The 15,939-nt window shown below is 37.6% G+C and overlaps 1 protein-coding gene and 1 pseudogene across 3 annotated transcripts in view; both read left to right on the plus strand.

The window, feature by feature from the left end:
* The window catches only part of LOC106983757 (calcyclin-binding protein-like), a 44,974-nt pseudogene extending 38,028 nt beyond the window's left edge, over window positions 1–6,946 (plus strand).
* TTC29 (tetratricopeptide repeat domain 29) overlaps window positions 1–15,939 on the plus strand; it is a 658,543-nt gene that overhangs the window by 125,813 nt on the left and 516,791 nt on the right. The window lies entirely within an intron of this gene.

A 15,939-nucleotide genomic window follows, 5' to 3' on the forward strand; every position in this document is an offset into this window, starting at 1 on the left:
TAGGCTGAACCTGGTATTTCTAAAGGGCTGAATTCTATATTTAAACATTCTGCAAAGCGCATCATGGTTAGTAATTGGATCTGTCCCATCACTGATACATATAAAGCTCTAAGAATAAGAGTAGTCAGTGCATACTAAGTACCGAATACATTCTACCTACTATTATTGAACCCCTCTCACCTTGTGGTCGATTATAATCTTTGTGATCATTTTCCTGAATAGAGAATATGGGTGCCATTAAATGTAGGCAGCTTGGGTTTGTTCACTGATGTATTCCAAACATTTAGCAACGAGTCTGGCAGAGAGTAGATGCTCAACATTTTGTGGAATGAAAGAGCCTGAGACTGGTTTCAGTCAGGCTGGTCTCCTACCAGCCCAGCCTTTGACTTCAACCTGATCCCATTAGGTTTGTAAATATGATGGTGTTGTCAAACATATTCTAGGAAGATGCTGTTGACTCTTTTCTATTTTCTGAGGAGCCATGACAATAGGTGCTTCTTTGATTGAAAGTCACGGTCAGGAGAGTTCCTGGACCCTTGCTTTTTTGTGGGGAAAGAGCCTGAAAACTTTACCCTTGATAGGAATTCTAGTCAAGTCTTCCATTTTGGCTTATTTTGGCTACATTTTATTAAAGCTCTTTGCTTCTGGGAGCTTTTCTTTGAGAGATTATCTTGGTGGGGGGAAATTACAACAAAAGAGGCACACATTTTAGTTCATTTTTAAAATTTATCATTTTAATAACAGATGGCTGACACTTAGAGATAATGGCAAAATATTAAAGGATTTAATATATCTGGAATCTATTCCAGAGCAAAGCTGGGAGCTTTTATCTTTCCGATGATGGCAAATGAAGAGAAATTAAAAGGCATTTCAGGACAGATCTGTTTTGTAATTTGAAGTGAAAAGACTTTTCTGGTTCATATAGTGTATGCTTTATTGTAACCCCTCAGGAATTAACTTGCTGAATATTAAGAGGAAAGCACAGCTGATTTGGCTTGCCTCATCAAAGTACAAATCTCCTATTTCCTTTGTGTTGCATCTCAGCAGAACATGCTTCAGTTGGATGGATTTTTTAAAATTCTAATTATTTCAAAGGTTTCCAAATTCTGGTTACTCTTGAGATTTATGCTGCCTTTAAAGTTTAAGGAGTGTTGGATTTGTTTAGTGTCCTAGATAAATCCTGGATTTATTTCATTTCACCTCTTATAATCCCCTATGGTTATTTCTACTGTTACACATTTGCCAATTATTGTCCCCATTTTAAAGTGAAGCTTTTATTTGTGACTCAATGAATAAACATTATTAATTTGATAATTTATATCATGGTATATTGCACCATGATGGCATCTCTTTCCTGCTCCTTAAATAGTTTGTATTAATCACCAATTTTAACGTTCTTTGACCAGAGTCATTAAGATTGGTAGATTTGCCATCTTCATCCTTATTCTTTCCTATCTCTTAATGCTCTATGCTCCCATTGCTCTGTTATTCTTTTTTTTTCCTCTCTGAATTTATTATCCAATTTGTCTTTTTTTTTTAAACAGGAGAAAGTGTTTATTTTTATTTATTTTTTAAATATAATTTATTATCAAGTTAGCTACCATACAGTGTATACAGTGTGCTCTTGGCTTTGGGGTAGATTCCCATGATGCATCACTCACATATAACACCCAGTGCTCATCCCAACAAGTGCCCTCCTCAATGCCCATCACCCATTTTCCCCTCTCCCCTGCCCCTGTCCTTATTGACTATGCCTCCTTATTAGCAGTGATCCTATTGTATTAGTATATATCGCACAGAGATTGTAAGTTACTTGAAGATATGAACCATGCCTTTTTAACCGTATGTCTAGCATATGGCTTATAGTAAGTACTTAGTATATTTTTATTGAAGAAATAAAAGTAAAATGTGGCAAGGTAGTATTTGTTATTTAAGTCATAGAATCTGCAGAGTAGTATGGAGAGGAATAGCTATTACAAATATATGTGGATAATATATTTTTAAATATAAGAACTATATAAATATAAAACTCATACTTCTCTAGTAGACAATTAAACACAAACTGGTCTTGTCTTGCTTTCAAGAAGGACAGGCTTAACAAATTTTATTTGAAACTCTTAACTTTCGTATTATGGGACCCTCTTATTGATGAGACTAACTTAAACTGAGGTCCTTGTAACATCATATTGAAAATACTCTTTAAGTTTAAGGCTGAGCCACTTTTTACTGAATGTTGTATCTTTAAAAAAATTGTTAATGTTTTTATTTATTTTTGGGAGAGAGAGAGAGACAGTATGAGTGGGGGAGGGGCAGAGAGAGGGACACAGAATCCGAAGCAGGCTCCAGGCTCTGAGCTGTCAGCGAAGAGCCCATCGCGGGGCCCAAACTCGTGAACTGCGAGATCATGACCTGAGCCAAAGTCGGACGCCCAACTGACTGATCCACCCAGGCGCCCCGCTGAATATTGTATGTTTTGTTTATTAACTAGTATTATGATAGGGTCCTTGTAGTTTCATTCCATGCAAATGCATTCTATATGCTTTCTTGATAAGCATTCTAAGAAATTATTATTATCATTATTATTATTTTAAAAATTCATTAAAAAATGAGCTCCTTGATTAGGAGGATCTGGACTTAAATTTTGTGACAAGAATTACTTTTTCTGTGTAATGATGCAGGACACCCACAATACTTCCTAACTGTATTTACAAATTTATGTATAGTTTCCAGAGCCTAAAGAACTAAACAAATGCTAGGTATCAAAAATAAGTTAGCAGGGGCACCTGGGTGGCTCAGTCAGTTAAGCGTCCGACTTCGGCTCAGGTCATGATCTCACGGTTCCTGGGTTCAAGCCCTGCATCAGGCTCTGTGCTGACAGCTCTGAGCCTGGAGCCTGCCTCTGATTCTGTGTCTCCCTCTCTCTCTGCCCCTCCCCTGATCATGCTGTCTCTGTCTCTCAAAAATAAATAAAAATGTAAAAAAAAATAAGTTAGCAGTTTTCACTTTTACCTAGGATGTAGAAACCTGGAGAGAATGCTTCTCGTGCCTACCCTAACAGGGAGAAAAAGTCAGATACACTCCAAAATCATGGCTCTTTTTGACTCCGTTAGAGAGCTGAGGTCACAATATAACCTAAATTCCAAAGAGTGACAAGTCCATGAAATATGAACTATCAACTACCAGAGGAAGACAGGGATGCCACACAAGCAGGTCAGACTGCGTCAGCTAAAATTTTAGGCAAGTACACAAGGCTAAGTGTGGGCTAGCATGACAATTTGAAATGAATTCTCACTAGCAAGATCTTTTCTATTCACCTTCATTGGTGCTCATGAGGGCAGGACAGGAGACTGTAGGGACCACTCCTGTCAGGGGCACAAGGATGCAGGAAGCGATCTGGGGCTTCTGGGGGAAGAACTTAAAGCCTCTCCCTTCCTGATCTGTCCTTCCCTATGAATAAAAAGGATACACCACTGAGGAGGGGCAGCAAACACTGTCACTCACAGGGCCCAAAGAACCATTCTGGCTAGGAAAAGAGTAGAAGGAAAAAAAACCTTTATCCCTGTGGGAAAACGGGAAAGCAACCTGGCTTCTGAAATCCATAGTGGGATCAAGCACTGTTCTGCTACCATAGGGAGGGCAGGAAACTTGGCCCAAGATGAATCCAGGTGCAGGGCAGAGTTTGGCTGCCATAGGAAGGAAGGCAGAAATACTGAAAAGCTCGATCTGAAGTTCCACTGATACAGGGCCTGCCCAAGACTGAAGCTCAGTCAGTGAGAGAGGGACCTTCTCTTCAAAGCTAGCACTCAGTATGGAGCAATAGCCATCTACAGCTGGGCGGTGTGGCAAGAGCATGGAGAATGCCCCTGCCTACCTGTGCATTTAACATGTAGCAATGGGTTACATGTAGCAATGAAACATGGACATTGAGAAACCTGCCTGGCCACTCTAATCCCAAACTAAGCACAAGGCAATTGCTTCCCATCACTAGAGGAATTTGAAGCCTATGGTACACTGCATTGAATCTAGACATAGCTCACTGTTGACTAGATTAACTCACTGTCTTGCTCACATGACCTGACAGAAGAGGGAAATAATATTAGTTACCTCAGCCTCTATTGTCTCACATATGATGACTGACATCAAAATGACAAGACAGTCAAAAAAGCAAGACAGTACAACCCACTCAAGAGATGATAAGGGAACCAGAAGTTCCAGATGCAGAGATGATCGAGATGTTAGGACAATCAGGCAAGGACTTTTATTCTAACAATTATGTTAAAGAAGCTAGTGGGAAAGGTTCACACCATGCGTATACAAATGAGAAATTTAGAAGAAAGATGACACTAAGAATGGGCTATTTTATAAACAAATTCAAAAAAACAACAAAAAAATTAGAATGAAGAACACCTTTGACAGCTTTATCAATAGGCTTGATACAGCTGAGGAAAGAATGAGTGAACTTGTAGATAAGTCTGTAAGAAAACTTACAGAAATTATCCAAACTGAAACACAGTGTGGGGAAGAAAGGTGTTTAAAATAAACAAAACAAAAGATAACATCCAAGCATTGCCACACAGTATTAAATGGTCTAATATATATGTAATTGGAGTCCCAGAAGAGAATACAGAGAGAACAAGGCAGAAGAAATATTTGGAGAGAAAAAAGTTTGAGAATTTTCCCAAAACAATGAAAGGTAACCAACTGCAGATCAAGAAACTCAGAGAATTGCAAGCAGAATACCTAAAACAAACAAAAAAATTAAAAAGAAAAAACACACTTTGAAACATTATAACCACAAATAAACAGATAAAAAGACTAACTTTGAATAAGCTAAAAACCATTAAATAGGCTTCTTGTTAGAAACTATGAAATCCAAAGATAATGGAGCACTTGAAAGTACTGAAAGCCAGAAGCAGCTGGGTGGTTCAGTCTGTCAAGTGTTCAACTCTTGATTTTTGGCTCAGGTCATGAACTCAAGGTTCGTGAGTTTGAGCCCCAAGTTGGGCTCTGCACTGACAGCGTGGTGCCTGTTTGAGATTCTCTCTCTCCCTCTCTCTCTCTGCCCCTTCCCTGCTTATTCTCTCTCTTTCAAATTAATAAACTAAAAAAATAATAAAGTACTGAAAGACAAAACCTATCAACTCAGAATCTGATGTCCAGTGAAAACACCTTCCAAAGAATAAAGGTTAAAGATTGTTTTCATCCAAAAGTTTTAAATAAAAAACGAGAGAATTCATTGTCAGTGAACCTGCCCTATAAGAAATATTAAAGAGAGTTCTTCATGCAGAAAAAGTATAAAACCAGGTAGGGACTTAGATTCATCAAAAAATAAAGAGTGGCAATTATTAAAAATGAAGGTGAATAGAAGATACATTTTTAACCTATTTTTAATCATTCTAAGAGGTAGTTGATGATATAAAGCAAAAGTAGTGAAAATGTATTTGACATATATCATATACATAAAATAAAATAAGAAAACAAAAGTACAAGTGATAGGAGAGAAGAACTGGAGATATATTGTTGTAAGGTTCTTATACTGTGAAGAAGCAATATTATTATTATTTTTTAATTCTTTAAATGTTTATTAATTTTTGAGAGAGAGACAGAGAAAATGAGTGAAGGAGAGGCAGAAAGAAGGAGAGAAATAAACCCCAGCAGGCTCCATGCAATGGAGCCTCACACGGGGCTCAACATCACAAACCATGAGATCATGACCTGAGCAGAAATGAAGAGTTGGATGCTTAACTGACTGAGCAACCCAGGTGCCCCAAGAAGCGACATTATTTTAAAACAGACTGTGGTAAGTTAAAGATGTATAGTGTCAACTTTAGGGCAACCATGAATTAAAATTAAATTAAAATTTAAAATTTTTAGGAAGGGGCTGTAACTAGTATTTGAACTAAAAACAAAACAAAAAAATAAATAATAATCTAACTGACCTCAAAAAAGAGAAGAAAAGAACATCTTGAAAATAGAAAACAACTAGGAAGGTAGTAGACTTAAACCCACCATATCAATAATTACCTTAGGGGTGCCGGAGTGGCTCAGGTCATGATCCCATGGTTTGTGAGTTCAAGCCCTGCATTAGGCTTTGTGCTGACAGCTCTGTGCTACTCCTCCCCTGCTTGCACTCTCTTTCTAAAAAATAAATAAACATAATAATAATAACCTTAGAAGTTATCTATTTTTTCTAAATATTCTGATTAAAAGGCAGAGGTTGTCAGGTTAGATAATAATATAAGATGCAACGATATACTCAACATGTCTCCAGAGGCAAGGGAAACAAAAGCAAAAATTAACTATTGGGACCTCATCAAAATAAAAAGCTTCTGTACAGCAAAGGAAACAATCAGCAAAACTAAAACGCAGCTGACAGAATGGGAGAAGATATTTGCAAATGACATATCAGATAAAGGGTTAGTATCCAAAATCTATAAAGAATTCATCAAACTCAACACCCCCCCCAAAAAAAAAGAATCCAGTGAAGAAAAGAGCAAAAGACATGAGTAGACACTTTTCCAAAGAAGACATCCAGATGGCCAACCAACACATGAAAAAATGCTCCACGTCACTCATCATCAGGGAAATACAAATCAAAACCACAATGAGATACCACCTCACACCTGTCAGAATGGCTAACATTAGCAACTCAGGCAACAACAAATGTTGGCAAGGATGCGGAGAAAGAGGATTTCTTTTGCATGGCTGGTGGGAATGCAGACTGGCACAGCCACTCTGGAAAACAGTAGGGAGGTTCCTCAAAAAACTAAAAATAGAACTACCCTATAACCCAGCAATTGCACTACTAGGTATTTATCCAAGGGATACAGGTATGCTGTTTCGAAGGGGCATATGCACCCCAATGTTTATACAGCACTATCAACAATAGCCAAAGTATGGAGAGAGCCCAAATGTCCATCGATGAATGAATGGATAAAGCAGATGTGGTGTGTGTGTATATACATATATATACATACATACACATACACAATGGAGTACTACTTGGCGATCAAAAAGAATGAAATCTTGCCATTTGCAACTATGTGGATGGAACTAGAGGGTATTATGCTAAGCTAAATTAGGCAGAGAAAGACAAATGCCGTATGACTTCACTCATACATATATATGTATAATGTAAGTGAAATAAGTATATATGTATGTGTATGTATATATATACATATATATGTATGACGTAAGCAAAATAAGTATTTCGGGATGGGTTAAATGGGTGATGGACATTAAGGAGGGCAGTTGTTGGGTTGGAATGAGTGCTGCGTGTTATATGTAAGGGATGAATCACTAAATTCTACCCCTGAAACCAATACTATACTCTATGTTAACTATAATTTAAATAGTAGATAAATAAAGTAACCATGTTAAAATCAAACAAAATAGAGTTCACCCAAGAAATATTATCCAGGATTAAGAGGAACATTTCATATTGATGAGCTGTTGATTTATGAAGACTTAACAACTTTATGTGTGTATTTGAAGCACAGTATGACTTCAAAATGCATAAAGCAAAACTGATAGGCATAAAAAAATCCATAATTATAGTTGGAGATACTCTTCTCTTTGTAATCAGTGAAGTAGAGAAAGCATTGATAAGAATGTAGAAGATGTAAATAGCACTATTCACCAGTGGGCCCTAATTGACATTTAACATTCATCAAAGTAGACCATCTTCTGGGCCATAAAATGAATCTCAGAAATTTTGCTGAATTGAAATCTGGAAAAGTATATTTTCTGACCATCCAAGAGTTAAACTGGAAATTAATAACCAAAAGATACCTGGATAAGTACAGATTTTATGATTAAACAACACACTTCTACGTAGCTCAGGAGTCAAAGAGGAAGTCACAAGGGAAATTATAAAATATCTGGAATAGAATAAATAGGAAAATATAACAGTAAAAATTAGGGATGCACTTAAGTGCATAATATAGTAAAAGGAAATGATCAAAAGGAAATTTATATCATTAATTCTTATATTAAAAAGAAGCTTTGCATCAATATTCCAAGTTTTCATCTTCAGAAACTAGAAAAAATAGCAGATTAAACATAAATCATGCTGAATGAAGCCAAGTCAGACCAAAAAAAAAAAAAAAAAAGAAAAAAGAAAAAACAAAAAGAAAAAAAATACAGTAAAGTAAGTAAGAGGTAAAGTGATCTAAAGTTCAAAGAAATAACAGTGGAAATCTTAACTGAGGTATGTTGTGTTTCTCGCTTTTGGTTTTTTGTTTGTTTTTGTTTTTTTGTTTGGTGGAGAGAGAATGGGAGAGAGATGAGTACTTAAAAAGCTGACAGTAAAATCTATGTGGAAATTTATGAAAGAGCCTAGAATAGGCAAGACACTCTTAAAGAAGAGGTTACTTTGGCCTAGGTAATTTAGCAAGTGTTCTGAGGAAGATGCAAATTGAGTTGGGCTTTGAAGAATGATAGATAAGGCTTTACACATGTGGAAATTACAGGGGAGGACATTCTAATCACAAACAAAATATAGTCTTTGGAGAACAATAATGAGACTGGAATGGAATAGAAGGTTTTTTATATTGAAAGAAGGAGGAGGAAGATGGCTATAAGGACCATATGCAAATGCCTTATACAGGAGGTTGGTATTTATCCCGTTGGGCAATGGAAGTGAGTCTATAAGGTGATAAAAGGGATAACATGGTGTCAGTGCCTAATGCAGAGAAGAGTGAGGAAGTAGGAAGGATGCTAGTGGTGTATCTAATGTTGAGGTGGTAAGTGTGGGAGCCTTCCTTAGAAAGTAGAGATGAACATTACCAATGTTGTGAATAGGTCATTGAAGGTGGAAGTAAGGTAAGTCAAAGATAACTAAGATTTTAACTTGGAGTAAGCAGGGGAAAGGTGGGAAATCTTTAGTAGCAAGAGTAACCTAGGAAGAAGTTTTGGAGAAAATAAATTTGGAACATGCCAGACTTAAGGAATGAGGAATACAGTCCAAGTAGAAATGTTCCAGTGGCCATTGGGTGAAGTGTTAGCTGGAGCTCCTCAGGATTGGAGATGTTTGTGTATATGAATGAAACTAGTGATGTTTGAAGGTGAAATTACAGATGAGCTCTTTGGATAAGCACTTACAATGATAAAGGGCTGGGGACTGACTCTGGGAACACCCACATTTAGGAAGTGGAAAGAATACAAGAGGCAGCAAGAGAATCTGGGACAAAGTGATTAGAAACATGTGAAAAACCAGAAGAGACTGTTTTGTTGTTGTTTTTTATGGCTGGCTTTAAAGAAGAGGTGTTGCTAACAGTTTGAGTTGCTACAAATTAGAAAGAATGAAGGCAAGACAATTACTTTTCCAGTTTGTGGTCAGCAGATCATGGATAGCATTTGGAGCAGTTTCAGGGGAGTGGGGGAATAAGCCTAATCTTCGGTGCCTGAGCAGAGTGTACGGGAGTTCATTCCTAATTATTTTGAAAATTAGAAAAAAGAAAGAAATTGCATTTGAGCAGAGTGTACGGGAGTTCATTCCTAATTATTTTCAAAATTAGAAAAAAGAAAGAAATTGCATTATAGGTAGACGGAACAAAGCAACATTTATCAAGCAGTGAGCTTAAATTTATCTTCAAAGATGGAAGGGGATTTAGAAATTATTTTATTTAGCAATAGTTATTTGATGACTGCCTGTTGGACGAATGTAGTCCCCAGGCTTCACCATACCAGCAGATATTTTGTTATTCGGGCAATACCACACTTAAAAAATGGAATTAGGTGTGAACATTCGTAAATGAAAAGATTCTCCATAAAACCCCTGATGTCTAGCCTCTCTTGAAAAAAAAAATGGGGAATTTGACAATGCTGGGCCTGTGGTCCTGCATACCGTTAATCAGCTGGTGTTGAATAGCTAGTTGCTGTCCCTTTGGAAGGGCACATGTTTTATACTTAGCCATGGCCCACACTCCATTAGACCACCTGCTGAATCCTTGTAGGTACTTGAGTTGAGAATCCATAATTAAGCCCATTTCCCTCCGTTTGTAGAAGAGGAGAATGAAGTCCATAATGGAGGCGTGACTTGTCTCAAAGTCACATATCTGGTCAGTGGAAGGATCCATTTTAGAGCCCACATCTCCTGAGTCTTCTTTCAGTAAGATTCCTACCCTGTATTTTTTCTTTTTAAGATTTTGTTTGTTTTTAGAGAAAGAGAGCATGTGTGTGAGAGAGAGTGGAGGAGGGGCAGAGAGAGAGGGGAGAGAGAATCTCAAGCCAAGTTACAAGCTCATTGCAGAGCCCTCTGTGGAGCTCAATCTCACGACCTTGAGATCATGATCTGAGCTGAAATCAAGAGTTGGATGCTTAACAGACTGAGCCACCCAAGGTGTCCCAAGACACTTACCGTATTATCTCATTAACTTTTCTCTGGCTTGGTTGTCTCTTGAGGACTGGGATATGGCAACTTTTACCCCCTTCTCAGCTTCTAGTATTACCAGATAGCACCTACATGGTTTGTCTGGATCTGCCCCAACCAGGTTCCCAGTCCAGAGGGTCACCAAAGCCATTCCTTCTGGGATAAGAAGGCCACCCTTCTGGTCACCAAGCCCAAGATTTCTCTTGTCAGAATTTTGGCATAATACAAGGGGCATAAATTCGCCCATAAGGTTTCTTTTATGAAGATTTTTGCGGCCTAAGTGGAATGATGTTAAACAATGACTCTCACGCATTGCCTCCCAAAATAGAAAATTAAGTTCATCTCGTGGAAATGAATACCAGCTTATGCTTTCCAACTCCCTCCACCCTGATCTATAGTAGGTCTTTCAAGGGAATTTGAATATTTTGTTTGGGTTTCTATTATTTAAGGCTGTATAGCCTAAAGAAGAAAAGTATAAGATAGTATCGTCTTTCTTATTTTCCTTCTAGATGTGAAAATTAACTCATTCAGAAGTATTCCTTTCAAGGCCATAATGCTATTTACAAATGGATTCTAACCCACTCCCTCAGAAGGGATTTTCTGACAACCTGTGATAACAGCTGTATTAATTGCTTTCTTTCTCCACACCTCCAGTCTTTGCTTCTGTATTACCAAATATGAATAGGCCTGGCTTAAATATAGAGCAGCTGATGATGTTTGGCTAGTGGATTTAAAGTAGAGGGTGTTCATCCTTAGTGTTAAAGATATAATGGCCCTGTGGAAATTTGGAAATACTACTCCTTCAGTGAAGTGTATAGCTCCTGAGATAAAAATTGCATTTTTTAAGTTTTTATTTTATTTTATTTTGAGAGAGTGTGAGTAAGGGAGGGGCAGAGAGAGAGGGAAAGAGAGAGAATCCCAAGCTAGCTCCATACTGTCAGCACAATACCCAATGCAGGGCTGGAACTCATGAGCCCTGGAACAGGGCTGGAACAATGAGATCATGACCTAGCCGAAATCAAGAGTCAGATACTTAACCATCTGAGCCATCCAGGTACTCCAAAAATTACATTTTAAAGTGTTTCACACCAGCCACTTCTTTCTGAGCTTACTGCTTTCATGTAATTAAGGCATTGCAAAATCCAGCCTATATTAGCCAGTGCACACTAATGGTATGATTATTTCCCACCTTCTTCCAGTAAGGCTTCTGGCTTACTAGGTTGGATTCTATCACGTTATTTTTTTTTATTTTTATTTTTTAATTTTTTTAATGTTTTTATTTATTTTTGAGAGAGAGAGAGTGAGCGAACCAGCAGGGGAGGGGAGGGACAGAGAGAGAGGGAGACACAGAATCCAAAGCAGACTCCAAGCTCCAAGCTGTCAGCACAGAGCCTGATGCATGGCTCGAACCCACGAACCGTGAGATCATGATCTGAGCTGAAGTTGGACTCTCAACCAACTGAGCCCCCCAGGCGCCCAGGATTCTATCAAGTTATTACTAACAGCTCTACAACCTGTTTTCCCACCTCACAACTTATATCACTATATTCCCAGCCTGTGATATGAGCTTCTTTGGTGCCTGATGCACTGGCATATATTAAAAGTTTTATGATGGTAGTACCCATCGCCAGTACCATTTTCTCAAGTGGACAGATAGGGCTAAGTTGTGGTACATTCGTAAATGAGCTCTCAAATCTTAGTGACTTGGTCAGTAAAGGTTTTTTCTCACATCACTGTCCAGAGCATTTGAGATTGCTGTCCTTTATCTTGGGATGCATCCATATTCAGCACATGGTCTCCATGGTGCCTTCATGGACGGCCACGTTGCACTTTATGAAACAGGCAAGAAAGTGGTATGTTTCATCTGTCTCCATGTCCTTGGCTCAAACTGAGTCACTTGGGAACACTGGGAACTATAGGGAACTATAGGGAGCACTGGGAATTTTTTTCTTCCTTTTTTTTGGAGTAAAAAGATCTACCCAATCTTGCCATAATATGAATCTGAATATATCGTTGTTTTAAACTGTGAATAGCCTTTTTAAAAAACAACAAACAAACAAACAAACAAGGGCCTACTGGTATTCTGACATAGACTATGGAACTCTGTAATTCAACTTTATGATTTGACCAAGCACATTAGATCACCAGAGAAAACTTGTGTTCAGAGGAATCAGAATCTCAAACATCATCTGTTTATGCAAGGCACCTTCTAAACAAGAAAAAAAATATTTAAGTGGATATAAAAACTTTAAAGTGTCTGTTCCAGCAAGAAAGAATCAATATGTATGAATGTGTCTATCAGTGTGATTACTAACAAGTCATAATCTTTCTTTATTCTAAACACACACCCACTTTTCGAATAGATTTCTACAAAAATGAGGAATTTCCTTGAGTTAGTCAAAAATAAATGATTTGGCTACAGCATTAGATAGATATATTAAAGTGATGGCCTATCAAAATTTAGCTGCAATATGGTACTAATATTCAGAGGTTTTATTGTTACTGGGTATACTACTGAAGTTTTATTAAACATAAAAAAATTTACAGTTGGAAGGTTAATTGTATCATTGGTATGGAAGGATAATTGTATCAATATAATAATTGTAAAATGATGGTCAATGAAACATAAAAAAATCATCTTGTAAAAGCTTATATGCTAAACTAGCCATGCAGGTGGGGAGTGCAGAATTCCATCAACTTTGTCTTCTGTTGGCTCTTTGGTTAAGAGCTTAGGGATGGTAGAAAAGTTAATTATTCTAACTGACTGAGGTGCCTGGAGTGATAACTAGCCTTCTCTAATGTCTGTCCTCTATTTCTGTTTCCTGTTCTCTCTCACTTTCATTGTGGATTTTTGCTTTCTTCTTTTTTTTTAATGTTTATTTTTGAGAATGAGAGTGACAGAGCACAAGCTGGGGAGGGGCAGAGAGAGGGAGACACAGAATCTGAAGCAGTCTCCAGGCTCTGAGCAGTCAGCACAGAGCCAGATGTGGGGCTCAAACCACATCCTGATCTGAGCTGAAGTCAAGATCATGAGATCTTGATCTGAGCTGAAGTCAAAAGTTGGATGCTTAACCGATGGAGCCATCCAGGCACGCTATGTGGATTTTTACTTTTCAAATTGAAGACCAGTAATTTTCATTTTAAATACATTTTCTTTGCTTCCTAACACCCCTCCAATAATGACACATTTTATAAGTGAACCTTTGCCTAGAAGGATATTTCTTCAATTCCTACTGTATTTCTTTCTCCTCCCTCCTTTATTCCTCTTTTCTTTTCATGCAGAGCCACCTTGCTGCCCTACTCCAGGGGAAGGTTTTAATATTGAATTCTATGTGAATGACATCTTTTATCATCATGCAGCTAAGCCATCTGCTCCCATCCAAACCTTAGTCTTATTAAAACAATACTCTGCAAAACTATATGAAATCTTATTACCATAAAAGTGTAAATAAATCAGAAATGTCTAATATAGATATATTGGAGAGATATTAATATAGACACTAATATAGAGATATTAATAATTTTATGAAATACACACGATTAATTTTTACTTGTAACATGACCGTAATCTACCTGATGTCATTTTTCTCACCAAGAGAATAAAATTGTAACCATTGACAGTATTATGGTTCTTGGCTTGTGGGTCATTACCATTATATCTTTACAGAGCGCCTCATATCTCATAGGCAAATCTAAACGTTCATCAATATAGGTAGGGTCCTTTCCCCTTCGGAAACCCCTTTCCCCACATGGCTCACCATGTCTAGAATCCTGTGAGTGATCGCATCACAAAGAATAACAGTAGTTATTTTAAGAGCTATGAGTAGTGCCATTAGATAAATCTTTATTGAGATGACTGTGAAAATGGCTCCCATGCTCTCCTCCTTCTACACTTGCTTTATATTAGTGGCAGTTTCAGATGACTGATGTTGCTGCCTTTCCAAATCATTGTTATATTTTTGTTTATAAGCTTGTTAAGATGGCATGCTGCCTGCTCTTCAACTAAGATCATAGTATCTGAACTACCAGAGGAAGCATTTCAGAAAGTGGTTGTAGATGTATCCCAGCCTGCAAGTTCTTTGTGGAAATCATTGTCTTGGAAGTTTTATCGGCTGGTGAGTTCTTGCTGTCTCTACCACATTGTCATAGTCAACTTTTTTTTTTTTTTTTTTTACTGTTTTCTGGTGATTAAGCTAGAAGAACTCAGAGAATATTTGCTGACTTTAAATATATTCTGTGTTTTCCCTGTATCACAGATGATAATGAAACAAAAAAATCTGAAAGAAAGGATTGTAAATATCTAATATCTTTCTTTTAAGTTTACTTTAGGTTCACCTTGATTTGTTTTTTAGGTCTGGAGCAATCTGATTTGTGAATCCATAGCATAGCTCAATTTTGCTTCCTTAGATATTTGTGTTGGTGGGTATTTAAAACATTAGTGCAATAAGCAAATCTTACTTGAGTACCTGCCATCTGAGTCCCTCTCTCTTAACAAGATTCACTATTTCCTTGAACTCTTCCTACTGATGGGTCTGTGTTGTTTTTTTCTGGCATGGCAAAGTAGTGTAAAGGTTGACAGCCACCAATCCAAAGGGTGGTTCTTCATGGACACTGAGAGATCAAACAGCGTAGGACTTGAATACAATAATTTTGGGCTAATTTTTTTTTTTAATAATTACTTGAAATGATTTGGGCAGTGCCTTTAAGAGTTGGGAGTTGAATACAATCAAACAGCCATATTGCCTGTTCCTTCTTCTCTGTGTCCCCTTTCCACCCTCCTTGCCCCAGTTTGGAGAGAGAAGAAAGTATGAGCATGATAAGGAGGAGGCATCAAAGAATGTAGAACTAGAAAACAAGGTGGGTAGGTGGCAGAGGGAGGATGATGAAGAATAGAAGAGAGTAGGAGAAGGAGTTAGGGAAGGTAACAGATACAGGGAATTTAACTGCTATACTAATACTAATTCTCTTCTAGGAAGACGAAATGAGTTAACATTTAATGAACATCGATTTTTCTGTGGTACTGACATTTTAAACTAAAAAAAAAAACAGTAATTCTTTTTTGAAGTAGGTTTTAGTATTCCCATTTAATGTGGGAGAACTGAGGCTCAGAACGAGTGTGGGATCTGTCTGAGGCCAGATGTACACACAATCAATATTTTCAAGGAGGTCTGTTTTACTCCAAAATCTGTGTACTTTCCCCTACCTTTATGCCAAGTGCTCGGAGAATTAAGAGATGGAAAGAAGGCTATAAGTAAATGGTTTGTTTATAAATTATTTTCATAGCAGTAAAATTAAATAATGGGTAAGATATAGTCAACAATATAAGAATAATGCCTTTTAATAAATAATATTTATTTCTGGTCCTCTACCATGAAGAATCTGTAATGTTCCCAAGGGAGTGCTTGAAAACATCTGCTTTCTTTTTAAGGCTGCATCTCCCTGGCAGATGCTGTGCTGGGTTCTTGGTGTGGGGAGATACAGATCCATGCAGTCCAGGTCTGTGGGGCATGACCCAGGGGTCTAAACTCCTTGTCCCACTTTCCTCCCCACCCCCAGCTAGTTACTTA

The sequence above is a fragment of the Acinonyx jubatus genome, chromosome B1 (assembly GCF_027475565.1).
Source record: "Acinonyx jubatus isolate Ajub_Pintada_27869175 chromosome B1, VMU_Ajub_asm_v1.0, whole genome shotgun sequence".
In the NCBI taxonomy this organism is placed as follows: domain Eukaryota; kingdom Metazoa; phylum Chordata; class Mammalia; order Carnivora; family Felidae; genus Acinonyx; species Acinonyx jubatus.